Source organism: Maylandia zebra, linkage group LG15 (genome assembly GCF_041146795.1).
Source record: "Maylandia zebra isolate NMK-2024a linkage group LG15, Mzebra_GT3a, whole genome shotgun sequence".
In the NCBI taxonomy this organism is placed as follows: Eukaryota; Metazoa; Chordata; class Actinopteri; order Cichliformes; family Cichlidae; genus Maylandia; species Maylandia zebra.
In genome coordinates this window covers 20,817,054-20,834,538 of record NC_135181.1, presented here as the reverse complement: position 1 = coordinate 20,834,538, position 17,485 = coordinate 20,817,054, and the positions used below count along the sequence as shown (strand labels likewise).

Below are 17,485 nucleotides of genomic sequence, written 5' to 3'. Positions count from 1 at the left end.
TCGGATCGGTCCATCTCTAAACCTAACAGCGTAGCTTGACGTGAATGATGCCATGCACATGTCAAACCCTGGTTGAAAAGTGGTCCTGAACACAAAAGGAAGTGATACCAGAAGCATATTTGAGAATGCTTCAAATGTAAGAAGGCCACTGCAGTGTAAAGTCACTAAGCTTATTTTGTGCACCACCCCTGTACTCCCTCTTGCATACATTACTGTACTTGGAAAGAGGTGATGCTGGTGGGATATTAAGTTATAAGTAACTGGTAAAAAAAACCATTAAATGCTAATGTCTATCGTTCCCAAACTATGTGTCAAACAGTAACACATGAGTCGATTCTCCATTACAGTCTTGGTGTGCTTTTAGGGCTCGTTTCTGACTGCGTCTTCTCAGCCAAAAGAGCTGACGCGGTGAAGCAACAAGAGCATCTTCGATAGAGAGCTAATTATTTCAAGTGACTCACATGCCCCTTCAGTCCGATTCTGGGTTCTGCTGATCAACGGAAACAAAAGTAAGGGGTCTGAGTGTAACATTTACTGATAATAAAGCTTGAGGATCAAAATTTAGTAAGACCCCTAGCATTAGGAGACCCCTGTGAGAAAATAACAAAGGAGGAAGGGGCTGGGAAATGGTCTTCAAACAGAGGAAAAACGTGGGACACCAACATGGTACTGTAATAACTAAACAAGCTGAACAGGACATGTATCCTCAGATGAGGCCATGGCCATTTCAAATGTTCTGAGGTTCAGCAACCATTTTTAAAGGTTTAAAAAAATAAAATAAAATCCCCCTGTTGTGATGATGTAAGTGCTCTATCTAGGGAAAAATATCAATATCCAGTTTTTAGCAATTTACACCCAGTTAAGTGTGGATTTTCACACTTCACTCACCAACACGCTTATATAAACAAACAAAAGAATCCATCGACTACCATCCATGCGAAATATTGCAAATATTCGTTACTAAGCATGACTACAAAGGATTTAAAACAAACGAAAGACATTCAGCACAAAGTTTTCATTCTTAGCACCCACATGGCTGTCTTTAAGCAAGGTTTCTGCAGCAGTTTGTCTGTGGACAACCAGTCAAGGCAGATAAAACCGCTTTGTTTGTGCTCGGGTAAATCTCACATCAGAGCGCTTTAGACAGTTGTCTATGTTCTGCGTATTTGCTGTATGAGGAGAGGATGTGACACTCAAGCAACACAGTGTAAGAATTGTTATTTTCTGCGAGGAAAAAAAAAGCTTTTACAGCAAAGATGGCAAACTTTTAAGCGTAAAAAAATAAATAAAATATGACTGTTTATATCTGCCTTAATAAGTGCCTGGAGACGTTTCAGGATCCTGGTGAAACTTGACCCTAAAAGACGAGAGGCTTCTTTGTCCCTGGCTGCCCGATTACCATCTCAAATGCAGACTGGAGCATCTACTAGTGATCTGAATGCAAGTGTAGACTGTATATAAAAGATGGATATGGTCACCCAGGCTTTGGAGTTCACATTGTGAAGTTTTAAGAGTGTTTTGGCCCTGGTTGCATAGGCTTTTTGGAGCCAGAAGTTACAGTACTTGGATGAAATGAGGGAGTTTTAAGTTATGAGCAAGTGCTGCACCCATAGATGTTACAACAGCTACACCCCAGCATAGGTACCTCCTAATTAGTGTTAAGAATTAGAATTTACTCCAAAAATCTCCAGCACAAGCACAGTGGGGCCATAAAATTCAATTACTACAATTAACAAATATGACCCCAAGCAGACACCAATCAGCTACAGCTGCCTGTGCCAGAACAGTGCCAACTACCCACAAGTACTATTATAAAACAACTCATACTTTTGTATTAAGAAGGGCTAAGCTATTTACTGAGGCCAAAACTGTTTCTGTTTATTTTAAATGTTTATTTTTAATTTTCTGTAGCTTTATAATGCTGTAAAAATGGCATAATTGAACATGGCTCATTTTTGGAACCAGACTCCAGTGGCCACTAGTGGAACTGCAGTTTTGGTCTTCATATGAGAGTTTTGGGGGAATCTTTAAATTGGAGCTACAAACAACATCCCGTACTACACTCTGACCCTCTAAGCCGCATGAGAGTCTGCATACTACAACAAATACTGTGAGAAGTGACACATGATATACTTCAAAACCACACTTTGACTAATACCTTAATCCATCCAAGCCTTAATCCATCCCTTTAAATAAAATTCAAAGTTCAAACAAAAACTCCACAATTATGATACTCGCTACCTGAACCACCTTCAGTCTCAGTTTCAAAACTGTCACAACACTCCGTGCTTCTACTGCATACACCATTATCCAATCACTGAAATGAAATGACAAAAAGTTAAGTGCACTTTTTCATATATTCTGATACGCTTAAGTGAAAAGTTAGGCACCCTAGTGCCAGCTGGTGTGAAAAAGTTAGTTTGGAGTCCAGCACCCAGCCCTACATTTACAGGCAGTCACACTATGAAAGCTACCACAGTTCAAGTTAGTGGTTAAATATGAATCCTCTCGCTAATGTGGCCCTACGATGAAACGGTCAGGTCCGTGATGAGAAGTTCAAGTGCTCTCCTTTAACCTCCCATTTTCTCCACTCCACATACATTTATACAATTATGGAATTTGTGCAGCAGGATTCACATATTGTTGTCTTCTCTCCTTTTTCTAAAAAAAACAAAACAAAAAAAAAAAACAACTAAACACAGCAGATTAAACAGAGGATTTATCTAAGCACTAAGCAGCACATTAAACAGTCTGCTATATTACTACCCTTAACTGTCCCTTTTGAATGAGTATAACTCACAGCGGATGACAGCTTTCACAGTTTGCACTTCTTATAGCATCCAAGCTGTGCTGCATGTGACTGAAACAATCATAATTAGTTACAGCTGCAGCGCGAGCATATCCTCAAACACACTTTCACACATATCAGCCTCAAAGTAAACAGAAAGTAGGGACCAAACAAAAAATAACATTAAAAAAAAAAGGGGAGAGAGGAAAACTCACACTCTAACCCACAAACCTGTAGACCAGGTCCTGCACCTTCTGACCTCACCTCCCTCTCCGTATGTGCTGTATGGTGAGAGCCTTCAGTCGCCAAAGAGAAAGAAGAAAAAGCAGCAGCAGCAATGCAACAGACTCAGACCTTTGAGAAACACAGTCCACTGCCTCCACGGGCTCCCCATTTCAGCCGTCTCAGTATCTTTAAGTTTGTCTCTTCTCCTTCAAAGATCCTTCAAAGCTTCCCTCTGCTTCCGCAGAGCTGCATGTACACACGTGCGCGCGCGAACACACATGCGCAGGCATGCATGTGCTCAGCAGCCGTAATGTATGGCTTGGAGAAGGGGGAGTAAGGAAGAGACCACCAGCTACAGAGTAGGGCTTGAAGAGTGTGGAAAACAAGGAGATAAGGAGGACCTAAATGACATTTAGCCTCAATACAGACCCATTATTTATCTTTCTAATGTAGACACAACCTTTCACCAGGTCCCATTTTATTATTTTGGCTCCTTCAAAGAACCTTTATCTTTTGGATAAAACAGCGACAAAAAAGAAAGAAAGAAAAAAGCACAGAAAAATTCCCTCAGATTCACATGTCAAGGTTTCCATCTTGAGCCTGATATTAATCGACCTGACCAGAGATTTGATCAGAATTAAATATGACTGGATCTTCAGTAATGCCATAAACAGATGTGAAAAGGTTATAGTAAAAGGCTAATAGCTTAATATCTTTAAATAATTATCTGTAAAATAAGCTCACGACACTGCTCATGCATGCAGCATGGCCACCCCTCTTTACTGCATCATGTTGGTACAACCCATGCTCAGTCACTGTTGCTGAGGCCCACCCTCTCAAATATAGGACATGACCAGAGAATGTATACAGCTTCAGCAAGGCATATAGAGCAGCCAGTGACTTATATGTTCTTTCATGTGTCAAGTGAAACATAGCAAATCAGGATGCAACGGTGCCGGTGAAAAATTGAGTGTGCAGGTTCACTACAGTCACGTAACCAGCAGGTTCAACTGAGCAGCTGCTTCTCTGAAAAGGCTTCAAGCTGAGGAGATTTTTTATTTCCCCATGTGGTTTCCACATGAGGGCAGGCTTAGGATTTGGTTTCTCACAATTCAATTAACAAACAAACAGATTCTCTCATTACTCTCATTACTTAATATTAGTTAAATAAAATAGAGTGGAGTCAAATATTGTGACAGAAGTAACTCAAGTTATTCTCAGTGGATTCGAAAAAAATAAATGTATTGAATACTCAAGGTGCTTTCCATGCTGCAGAGTTATATGGTAGGGAAAGTAATTGCAAAGCCAAATAAACTGGAGGTGCCATGCTCAAAAGCTTTTTGATCTGACCATGCAATCAAAAGAAGCACTGGCAAAAGGTCAGATGATGGCTTATTTTAAGTAGATACATAAAGCAAAGGTGCCTTTGTTGTGCCACTGGAAAAAACAATATGAATTTCTCTGTTATTTCACTTCATTTAATTCACAGAAAAGAAACCTATGCAGGAAATTCCCTGGCTCAGTTTCTTTGTTTGTTAGCAAGATTACTGAAAAATGTATCTAAAGATTTGCATGAAATTATAGCAGAGGTGGGTGCTGGCACAAGTTAAATGTGATTAACATCTGAAGACAATCCTCAATCAGATCTGAATCCAGGAAGGATTTGCTACCATAGTGAGATTAGATGAAAAGGGGCAATGTTGTCTCATATCTTTGTAATTACACATAAAAATGAGTTAATAAAAAATTGGGAGGCATCGTCTTGATGTTCAAGTAAATAGCACAAACTACCCTGGCTTCCTACATTCTTCTGCATAATGGGAATTTAGTATTTTCCATTCCATATATTGTCTGCTTATAAATGAAATATGCAGTCTAGTCTAACATTTCCAAACCAGCCGTCGATTTACAAAAAAAGGAAAAAGAAATAGAAATGTCGTTTGACTTTTCAAACAAATGTTGTGACCTACAGTTTATGTAGAGCAATGATTGAATTGGCTTGATTTTAGAGTGCGCCGCAAGCTTGCTTTCCAAAACAAACTTTTACCCTGTCTGCATACAAATTTTCTACAAATTAAATCAGTCCCAAAGCATGGACCCCCATGCGAGGGGTACTTTGAAGTCCAGTTTGGAGCATGTAAGCAATGAAAAAGAATGTTTTCTATGGAAAAAGACACAAATATCCTCAGTTAAGTTGTTTTTTTTTTTTGTTTTTTTTTTTACTAAATCTTTAAGTGAAATTTATAAGGAAAAATCAGTTCAGTGCATCTCCAATGTCATCAGTCATGGCACTGAGACAAAGATTTACTGACCTATCATTAGCCATTTTTTACTTACCAAAATTGCTATCAGCTTGTCAGATGGCTACTTGGCGGAAGGGATAATTTAAAAAAAGGGGGGAACGACAGGTGCTGATATTGCTTAGTTGGTTGAGCAGCTGACCATTACACTGAAGGATGTTCAAACAGGTAAAGTACTGCTTGCTGCTCTGACCTGGGTATGATCAAGCTCCAGACCCATTCCTGCATGTCATTCACCCTCATTCTTACTACTTTCCTGTCTACTCTCTGCACTGTCCTAGCCACAAAAAGGCCCAAAAATTGACACAGCATTAAAAGAACAATTGCATAAAATGCATCACAATTTCTATATTAACATATTTTCTCCATGTCTAGTCTTGGTTTGAAAATAGTTCCCAAATGAAAGTTCCGCCTCACATTTGTGAAGTCTATGGTGAACTCAGTGACTGCAAGGTGCTGCAAAATAAACCCAAATCCTCACCCTCCACCCTCTTTGACAGTTGGTGTCAGGGACCAAGCAGTAAAGCATAAAGGACACAGGTGGTTTTAATTCAAAAAACGGGTTTTATTGACCCAAAAATATGAAAATATATTTAACAAAGCCAAAACTTAAACAGGCAGACCAATAAAAGAGGTCAACTCAACAGACTAAACTCAAGATAATAATTAACAAAACCTCAAACAAACATATGGTAAACTGACCTGCTGAAATGACACACAGGGGGACTTAAATACTGGTTTAGCTAAACCAAATGACACACACGGGGGAAAACAAGATGGCTGCCATATAACCAACTAATACAAAACATTTAAACAAACATGAAACACCCCCCAGGCAATGAAGCATGTGGTGCAATCCAATTAGGCTGTCAGCAGTACTTCAGGTCTCCCAGCCCTTTGCCACACCTTTTGCCAGACAGGAGGAGACACCAACCCCCAGGTAACTCAAACAAAGAAAGATGTATTAATATAACATAAAACAGAACTTTGACCTTGCAAGGTTAATATGTGTGCACGCCATATAAACATTGGAAGGTGTGATGGAAAAATGAATACATTTAATAAAGAAACGATATTGAACAATAAATAGAATATTTTAAAGTAGTGACTGTAAATTAAACTAAAGTGAATCAACGGGTGATGAGGTGTGGAGCTTACCATGTGTGGCATGCCATCACAGTTGGTATGAAGCGTTTGTCCTGATATTTGCTGTTTGGTTTTCTCAGAACATGGTGTTGTGCATTATGGCCAAACATCTCCACTTTAGTCTCATCTGTCCAAAGGAAACTGTTTTAAAAGTCTTGTGGTTTGCTCAGATCCCACTGTGCATACCTAAGCCATGCTGTCAGGTTCTTTTTAGAAAGAACAGGCTTTTTCCCGGCAATCCTTCCAAACAATCCATTACCTGTTCAGTCTTTTCTAATTATGCCATGATGAAGTGACCTGGGTGATTTTGCCAGCCAGGAAATTTTAATAGACCAGGTCATACTTGCTGATGATTAGTTGATCAAGTTCATTTGATTAGCAGTGCCCGTCTGCTACTTACCCCTCTTGACTCCTATGAAAGAAGTAAGAGTGTATTGAATTGGCATCCATGCGGCTGTAGGATCACAACCAATATGACCAAATTGGCTCACAATCAATTATTTTAAAATAGGGAATAAAAAGCAAAAACAGATGTATTTTATTTCTTTATTGGAACAGTCTGGTGGTATTCTTGCTTTGTAATAGACAGTCTGAGCTCTGTAAGTGCCAACATCATAAATGATATAAACATCAGTCTGTCTATAGCACAGTTTTTAGCACTATGCTGCCATCAGTTTTGATTGGCGAGAGACTGTCCCAATAGGTTCCTTAAATGAGCGGTTTTCTCTTCAAGTGAAAATGTGCACCCAATTCTCACTTGCTGAATATTGTTTCAGTAGCAGAGGGTTACATTTGGCACGCCATAAGAAAAAAGTCTTGCAAACTATGCAAAACAGCCATGTTCTTCAGCTACAGTTAGAGTAATCTATAGCAAAATACAAAATTTTGCTCTACAAGGGCCTGATATCCACTTACAAGGACATTATACTGCCACTGTTCTATCAAAATTTAAAACAAATGTCTTCATATGTGGATCTCATTTTTCTCAGAAACAAAAATCAGGTAAAAAAAAAAAAAAATTCAAATCTGGTAATCTTTGTTTTTACATTCATCAGGTCCCAATCAGCCCAAATAGCAAGAAATTAAAAATGCATGCCATGAAAGAGTTCCAGAGTTAAAGCTAAAAGTCTGCACTTCAATTGCATGTGAGTTGTGTCATTTAATATCCATTGTGATAATCCGTTGTCGTAATCTCTTTCCAAATATATACGCACTTAACTGTATAAATTGCTTTTAAAACTGCTGGAAATGACTCATTTAAACACATATCTGGCTTACCTCAACATCATATCTATGTTAGAGTTTTGAATAAATGCAGTCAAAGTTATCTGTGCAAATCCAAGAAAGATAAAAGCAAGGCTGCAACAAATAATAATAAATCTGCCAACATTTTTTCTTTGTTGTTTCGCTTTTTAGTCCAAGATCTTCAAGGTCCGCCAATGCTGCGCTTCGGTGGAAACACCAAAACGCCCAAAAATGTAAGATCTATGACCTTAAAAAACTGCAACTTAAGAAATGTTAATGTTGACGACTGTGTTCCAAGTTAAACAGTTGGAATCACTGATGTATGTTTTTTGGTGGTTTATTTACTTCAAAAGATGATCAGGAAATTATCAACAAAATCATTTTTTCAAAAAACTTATCATTTACCCATGTTTAAACCTGTAAAAGTTAGTTTTCAAATGGTGAAACCAGAAATAACCAGAAAGAAATGCTAAAAACTCTGATGTACATTAGAAAAATTGACTGACTTCCAAAATTGTTGCACTTAGTTATTGTCAGCAAATAAGACATGTCAACCACCCTATATGGGACAACAACCATAACAACAACAACAGCTGGTTACAGCTAATGTTAGGCTTAAATTCTACAAAAATCCAGCTTATCCAACAGGCTATATGTTTGAGGTGACTTCTGCAAAAGTGTAAAATATTGCAAAATATTTCACTGAAAAGTATCAATTTTTTGCTCCCAATTTATTGTCTAGTGCTGGCATTCTCCACATATATTATATAGTGTGTACAAAAATGTGTTCATACTTGCACTGAAATGCAAACTGCCTAGCCTCTATACTACGCATGCTTCCAAATCCCAATGAAAAACCATTAAACATTCAAAAAATGCTGTTGTGGCCCTTTAAGATTCCCTGCTTCTCAACTGAATACCCTGTTAAGTTCCAGCCCATTGTTTCCCAACCATCTGTGAACACCCAGATCCAGGATGTTTACCAAGAGTAAGAAATAACCTTGGACTACACACAGCTCCTCAGACATTATGACGGTTAGCCAGAGATCTTAGTGTATAGAAAGCACAGCACAAAGCTGTTTTTAGAGGTGAGAGACAACCAGAGAATTGCTACCTGTAGTTGCCCTGTTCATTTATGTAACCAAAATAAAGAAATATACATTTTCACTGAGATAGAAGTATCCTCTCGCTGTTTTCTGAGCAAAACATACGATATTCCTTATCAATCTTTTAAAAGACATCAAATATACCACTAAAACAATATCAGCCATGGACCGTCGGATCTGTGTAACTGCCTTTCTTAGCGTCTGTGTCATTGTTCACCTAATTTTTTCACAGTACGCTTTCTCTCTCAAACACGTTCACTGCCAGACTGATAATTCCACATGAATATTCATCATTTATTGAACTCTGCTGGGCACTGTGTAATTTGGCGCGTGAATGTGGGTGTGTGTGTCCTCATTTCAACTTGTGAAACGCTATGGGAGGCCTCCTCAGACATGCTGGGATGTTCAGAGCAATGCACTTCATTGGCCTGAAGTTTTTTTCTTCTCGTTCTCGCTTCTATAAACTATTAAATCCAAGTTTAACTAACTTGTCTTCTTTAAAATTAAATTGACAGGCTATTAACTATGTGTGGAGATGGCAAAGACTGGAGTCTTTCAAGTCAGCCATTTGTGCATTGTCTGCATACTGCAGAACTTAAAATAAATGACTTGCCCTGCAAAACTGAAAAGAACAAAACGCAAATCAAACCAATCTCACAGTGCATTTACACCTTATAAATAAATTCAAACAAACACCTACAGTGACAATATAATTACGATGGCACTCCCGAGGTTTTGTGGCAAATCTCACACTTGGGTCCTTGATTTAAATTAGATTTAATTCACCATTTTACTGCTAACAAACTATAGTTTGCAGGGTTTTTCCTGCACACAAGTAGTTTAATTTACTCAAGCCTAAATATATTTTTGGATTATAAAATGAACAAAATTAAGAGGTAAATGTATCTGCCACTCTGGCAAAGGTCTATTTTAAACCAGGATAAACTCTCATTTTCTCCTGGTCAGGAACAGATTTTGAAACAAAAAATGAATTTTCAATGAGGTTATAAGATAATAAAATATGACAAGAGTAAACAGGTTTGGCCTTACATCAATGTACATTGGAGTAAACTAAATCCCATGAATGAATCAAATGCATGGAAGTGGATGCAGTTTTTAAATACAATAGCTCATAACACTGGTACTGAAACACTGATTAATCACCATCAATTTTGATAAGCTGCCATTTTCAAGGAAAAACACCTTTTCAGCGCGATAGGCTGGTTCACCCTCCTAAACTTGCTTATATGTTACTTTAATATTTTAACTAGTTTGGGCTACTGGTGATATTCAATCACAAAAGCAGTTAAGAGAATAATAGATAATAAGAACTAGATTACAAAACAAGCATAAAATAAATTTAAAATAAATCCACGTTCAATACGTAGCCGCTGTGTCTTGCTTTACTTGACCTCAGGTTTGCCACTGCCATCCTACAAACACAACCTTCACCCTTCGTTAGAAGCTCAGTCCAGAAATTAAAATAATCACTAAAAAAGTATTCTAGTCAATAAAGAAAATTACTCTTTCAGTATTCAGTGGGAAATCAATGTTATATAACAGTTTGCTGCAGAACACACAAGTTGTGCGAGGGATCACTCTGGCTTGCAATGAGACATACTGCAGCACTCAAGTCAACGAGTACAGAGCACCGTGCTTACTTGATCTAGGGCTCCAGTTGGTGAGTCATGTGGTGGCTGTGGTGGCCTTGTCAGGGACTGAGCAAAGCTGAGGGAAGGAGGGGAGCCTGGGCGTGAGATCAGTGGTGGGCCAACAGCTTAGAGTCAAGAGGATGGAATGGTGATGGCGGTGGGGTTATGGCTCCACAGCCGCTCTGTCAAAAAGCACCATCCCAGGTGCAGGGAGAAGCCCGTTGGCCTCCAACTGTCAAGAAAACACAGAAAAAATGGACAATCACAATATGTTCATTTGCAATGTAGAAATTAACCTTTCACAAGTTATGCTGTAATATTGACAGTTCTATTTGCCATTTGTTAATAACAGGTCATTATTTTTGAATATTTAAAATACCAAGCAGCATTAAACACAAAAAAAGTGAAAGAACGTGTTAATTGCTAACAGAGGGAATAAGTCTGTGTGACATGGTGAGACTAGATGCTATTACAGGGGGAACATGCAAAAGCAATGACAAATGTAGAGGTGAAAAAAAAAAACAGGTCCAGGGTGAACTCCACCAGGTACAGCTGGCAACCTTACTACAACTATGGGCTGTTACTTGAGAGTGATTTGTAGTGGTTGATATTTAAAGAATAGTAAAATAGTGACAATGTTTAAGCTTAATCATATGTGATCTGAACATAACACCAATACCACTGATGAAGTGAAAATGATTTGATGATATATTTTTTCTTTTTTTTTGTCATATAAGTAAATATAAGTTGAGTTGTAGCTTACAAGCTGCACCAAACACTAATTTTCAGACTGTTTGTTCTAGTCTTATGGCACATTTATGCACACGAAGTCACTGCAATGAGGTGAACTGACACAAATTTGCACCAGGCATTGTAACTGGAGGCAAATCTGCATTTACACAAGTCGTAGACAGAGACAGAAAAGAAGGGAGGGCCTTGGAGAAAAGTGGCAAATCGTATATCTCATGATATTCTGGGGAAAAAAAGCCAATAAGAAGAAAGATAGCTTAAGGGCCGATCAGCTAAAACAGATTGGTTTACACAGAAGAAAAATTAAGGGGCAGTGCCAAGACCTTGTGTAAGATAAATAAGGATTATTTTGAACTGTAAATCATGCAAAGCTACTCTACAAGAGTTTAAGAGGTTCATGTTGAAGGAAACTTTAGCATTTCCATGTAAAAGTGATAACAACCCCGAAGAAAAGACTACATTAAATGAGATTTCCCCTCACTACTACCAAAAGACTGCATCTTATAAAAGAGCAATAAAATTGTTGGGCGAATTCAAAATAGAAGCTTCTATGGAAGACATCTGGAGAATTAAAAGCAACCCACACCAGCTGCAGGGCTTCATTCATTAAATATATTCGAAATATTTAGGTTATTTCACTGTATAACCTAAGAGAAGCACAGAAATCTACTTTAATAATAACTTAGAGCACACACACAGAAGATAAATCTAAACAGAATTACTTGCCCCTGACATTTGTGTTTCTTGCCTTGACATCCGCTTCATAGCTGCTCACAGCTGGCTGTTAACAACCCAGCAGGTAGGGACAGACTGATCACAGTAAAATCTGCGCACCATTGTGTCGACTTCGGTGGCTTTACATCTTGTAATCATAACAACTCGTCAACAAACAAACTGAGAACACAAATAACACTCAGACCGTTAAAATTCCCTACATTTAAATCCTTTAAAGTAATTCAGTAACTCAGAACTAAAAATCTAAAAACATGCTTAAAATATAATGGAAGAAAAGGTTTGAGGTGGATTATTCTGGTCTATATTGAGATTATTTAACATCAGCTCATTTTGGAAACGTGATGCATTAAAGGAATACTTAAAAGAAAATGGGACTTTCCTAAATTAAAAAAAAAAAAGGAAAATAAAACATGAAACATATGGTATGTGTTTGACTTCATTTCCTTTATAGCACTTTCCACCCTCCCCAAAAGCCCAAACTCACTCCACAAGTTTAGTTTAGCTCAAAATAAGATGACAGAAAGAGAACCTCTGGTCAACAGGACCAGCAAAACCAAGGAGTCTGTTTGGAAACATGTTGGGTTCAAGGAATCCAAAAGTTCCATAAATGCAACACTCGAATCATCATGTCAAAACAACTGTTAGTTGTTTTGACATGTTTTGACTGTTAGTTCCAGTACTGACCAAAAAAAGAGAGGAAATAAGAAGAAGCAATTATGATTCTTGCTATAATTGAGGTCAGACTGAGGCAAGTACAAAAGCATGTAGACCATCAGAAGTTCAATGTCGCCAGTATCACCATCTATAGACAACATTCGGTCACTATCAAGTACTTGTATATTTATTATCACATGCACCAGGTCTGAGACACTGCTATAGCTGTATTTCAGTGGAACAATGATCTATATTATTTTTCTGTCCTTTTCTCTGATTTCTTGTTAGTTTTACTGACAACCAACTTTGTAATTAAATGAATGATTTATTGACTGTATTGACTTTGAGTCAATGTACAGGAATCTGAGTAGAATGCCTCCCCAGTTTGGCTTTTTGGGTGTTGTGCTCTACAGAGATGACGCCCCTCCCAGACTCAGGGTCTCATGCTAGAAGGATTACATCTCTTGGCTGGCTTAGGAATATCTTCCTGTCCCAGGCCAGCAGATTTGCAAACAGACATATGTATCTATAAAGTAGGCTCAAATTAACCAGTCTGATGACCCGGGGCCAACACTGGTCCACCAAAACATTTGATTGGAAAAGTACAATTTATATTTTTGATTCCAAATTACTCCATAGGTTAAGGTCCCTTGCAGATTGACTTGTCTTTAATACACATCTAATGGCACTATGCAGAAACACTGAGATCTATTGTTGGATTTGCACTTATTATAAGACATTATAAGATGTTATTAAATGGCTTTACTAGTCAGGCACACTTTAAAACTCCTGATTTAAGCTTAATACACTGGTTTAAAGGGAAGAGGTGTGGTAGATTTATATCACAAGGCAAAACAACAGCATCACAGCAAAGAGTTTTATCTTGATGATCATGCTTTTATAATTGCTGGAAGTTGCCCGATAATAAATTTTTTATTGTTTCCTGTTTAGTCGAGGAGGGCACCTTAGTGCAAGAATTGCATTTCAGAGTTTTCTCTTCAAATACTGAACAATAAAACGTGGAAAGTTACAAACACTCGTGTTTGGAAGAGTCTCAAGTTTTGTCAGTATTGGCTGGATTTGAACGACTATCTGGATCTGATTCACTGGGTGGTTCTGCTCCTCAGCAGACCCCACTCTTCTGTTTCCATCTGTTCAGCTGACACATGGTTGACCTGTGCAACAGCAGATCAGTGTCTCAGTCTGGAGAACGAGCTGCTCGGGCATTATGAGTGATTTTCCTGACTATGGGGATCAAATGCAGTATCAAGCTGAATCAATCTGCAGCCAGAGTCTGTGCGGCAACACAGCTCTGCGTAAAAAGGCAGCAGTGTGCTGATTTTAGACGTTAGAAACAGTTTCCTTGTTGTATGTGCTACACAACACGCATTTTATGTAAAGATCAGATAACACATGATTGTTGCCAGGCCCAAACACACCAGCTGATTGACTAGTCCTCTTAATCTGGCTCCTTGCAGTGCTGCAAGAAATTTTCGAACAAGCAAGTCGAAGTCAAGTCAAAAGCCTTCTAAATGCTTTGCATGAGACCTCTCCTGTCTCAGGCTTTTCAGTGTCTATTTAGAGTTTGATCAGATAGCATTTTACAGGTGTGAATTACAGCTCGTCACTGGAACAGCAAAATAGAAGGCGAGTTAACAGGTACATACCCATATTCAAGGGAGAACAATGAAGAGAGAAAACAGAGCTTCAACGTCAACTTTATTTGATCCTCACTTCATCTGGGTTACTTAACAAAAAAGATAAATAAAATTTGCATACACAAGGTTTTTCCAGGCTTATAATGGGTCTTTGGGGGGGGGGGGACTACCCTCATCAGCAAGGCTGGTCCGTGTACATTGAATGTAATGAGTCTGCATTACCTTATCTGATGAAGAACATTTCCTGGTACTTCTAACCATCTTACAAAGAAAAGCATTGTTCGTATATCAGTATATAAACCCCTAATCAAAAAACTGGATTAAAAAAATATAACTTTCTTTTGACTCTGACGTAAACCTCTTCTGTTGGGAAAACCCTGAGATAAATCTTTAGCAAGTCTGTGTGTACTGAGCGTAGCCTGGATTTCAGTGTGGGATTTAATTGATTCCAGTAGATTCTAGCTCTCTTTAAGCAGGAAATTTACAGCAATCTAATCATTTTCAGCACAGTGGTTGTACTGGTGCAAAATGACTGGCCAGAAGCACTGCAGACATAGGACAATATCCAAACCAGAACCTTGTTCTCTCCCTTCTTCTGCTTAGAAACTCTTCCTAGCATTCACAGACCGGCTTCAAAGATGTGACGACAAGCAAACCTAGGCTGTTAGGTAAAACGTAACTGGCTGCTTCCTCGCTTAGATAATAACAGGCAGAAGAAAAAAGAAAAAAGTGAGTAAAGTTAATGTTAACAGTGTCAATAATCGTCATCCTCAGGCAAGAATCACTGATGTTATTAAGGCGATACTGGGTCTCAGCATGCAGAGGTGTTCAACTATGAACTCAGGGCAGTTATTTTCTTATTGTAATTCTCTGCTATAAAGTTTTAATCTGTGTAGTTCATTTCTCGTTTATCTTGTTAAAAATAGCTTTTAACTTCTGTTAAATTCCTCAAGATTTTCCTTAATTTGCACTTTTCTGATTGGCTGCAGATGTTGCTAAATTGGCATTTATAAAACTCTTGTATATTTTACACAGAAAGACTGCACTGAATGAGGAGCCTTAAAACATGAATGAAAATCTCCTTATCCAATGAACATTGATTTTCAAATATGGATTTTAATGGCTAGCATGCCAAAGACTAAAAAGAAAGTGCCAGCTTATAGGAGGATTTTAACAAAAACTTATCAATACCGTTATGAATATGCATCTGGAAACAAGAGCTGTCTAGCGTCATAGCGGATGTCTGCCCTTCACCTTCACACTGACTTCAAGTGTAGACATAATAAAGGGACCTTCAAAAGCACATTTTAACTTGCTCAAGAAGCCAAAACCTTGTCCCATCTAGTGCAGGTAACCAACAAATCAAACTCTTTTCCTACAATAAAGTATTATGACAAACTACTTTATCAAAACACATGAAGGCTATATTTCACACAGTCCTTGATTTCTTTAAGTCTGGTGAACCAGCAGCCTTGGCTTTGGTGGACCAGTAGGCTTGTTTTGGAACAGTGTGCCAGCCTTTCTGCCTCATCTACCAACGCTTCTAAATAACTACAATGACTACGTGATGGTCAGATAGTCATCAGATGCCAAAAGGTCAGCCTGCTTATACCAGAGGGTCGAGGAGGAGTTCAAATTTGGAGCATTTTATGAATTAAATGAGAATCATTACATAACAGAATAATTGTGATGTCTGATCTTGCATTCCATTTAGAGCTGGGCGATAGAACGATAACGATATGTATCGCGATATAACTTTTACTCGATAGAGAAATTAAGCTATCGCGATAGACCTCGCCGCTCTTGTCCTCTTAAAAAAAAAAAAAAAAAAAAAAAAAAAAAAAGGTCAGCCGATCCAAATTCAGTAGCGCAGAGCCGAACCAATCACAGCCGCAGCGTCACGTCGCGTGACTTGTTACGTACAGCACAAGTGCCAAGCCGCACCTGTGTTTGTTTGGGAAGCAGCCAGCGGGTAATGGAGCCAGCGCGTAATGGAGGAAATGAGTGTGCCGACTAGAAAAATCAACCGAGCGTGACCGAAGAGAAAACAGATGATGGTTCCAATGCCGGAGAGATTGTCGAACGGAAGAGCCATAGAAGTTCCGTAGTGTGAAGGTATTTCGGCTATTTCAAGTCTGACAAAAAACAGAGTAGCGTGCACTGTAAATTGTGCCGAAAGCAAGTCTGGAAATACAATAAACTGGTGCATGCGTCACACTGTGCGCCACGTTATTGTTTCGGTGAAATGAATTTCTACAATACTGTTACTGTTAATTCTACTCTCTGCAGTGTTTAAATGCTTACATATACACACAGTTACTGTCCCTCCACACATACGACTCGGTTCTGCTTCTATGCCCCAGCTTTGTTTACTTTTTCCCACCGAGGCTTCTAGACTTCTGATTGGCCAACATTTCTGCACGGTTAGGAATCTAGCGCCACCTGCTGCTTTGGCATGTTCATAGCAGCGTTTTCCTTCATTTCTGCCTTTATGTGTGGACGGGATTATTTTTTAAAACGGAAAATCTCCGTTTTCAAAAATACCCGTGTACGTGTGGACGTAGCCTCAGTCTCTGACTGGAAGCGCTAATTCGTCATTCGGCTTTTGTCAGACTAAAGTAACTGTTAAAACTGTTTGAAAAGCTCAGCTATACAACAAGGAGAGATTGAGAATTTCCTTTTAGTTCTCAGTTTATTTGATATTGACAAAAGTTAGTCAGTTTTGTCTGTTCTTCTGTAAAACAAACTAAGATTTATTTTTAGAATTAATATTTTGCTTCTAAGTGGAATTGACAATTTAGTCTGTTTCGTTTGTTCTATTTTGAAACTTAAACGCTTTAGCGGCTGCCTTTTGTGTAGTTTGCAATATTTGCCTTTATTTAGCTGAAAAAGTCTCATGTTCCTTAAGTACATCTACCCTGTTGAACTTATTATGGGAAATAAATATTTAAAAACAAGTTGCTGATTATTTCACATTTTACTTGTGAGCAACGGCACATTTAAATCTTACAAATATAGTTATTTGGCTTATATCGTGATAGATATCGTTATCGCCTGAAATGAAAAAAACATATCGTGATATGAAAAAATCTCATATCGCCCAGCTCTAATTCCATTGTGTAACAATGAAATCATGCCAGCAATCGCACCCATAAGAAAACCAGGCTGACTAATTGGTGATTGTTGATTTCTGGCTTAGAAATACTGCTGATGTTACAGAGGGAAA

The 17,485-nt window shown here is 38.4% G+C and overlaps 1 protein-coding gene across 5 annotated transcripts in view; it reads right to left on the bottom strand.

Moving 5' to 3' along the window:
- ncoa1 (nuclear receptor coactivator 1) overlaps window positions 1-17,485 on the bottom strand; it is a 101,383-nt gene that overhangs the window by 55,788 nt on the left and 28,110 nt on the right. For all 5 annotated transcript variants that reach the window (XM_076874069.1, XM_076874071.1, XM_076874070.1 and 2 more), the window contains one exon: window positions 10,472-10,694. The gene's annotated coding sequence lies outside the window, so the exon portion shown is untranslated. The remainder of the gene's footprint in view (window positions 1-10,471; window positions 10,695-17,485) is intronic.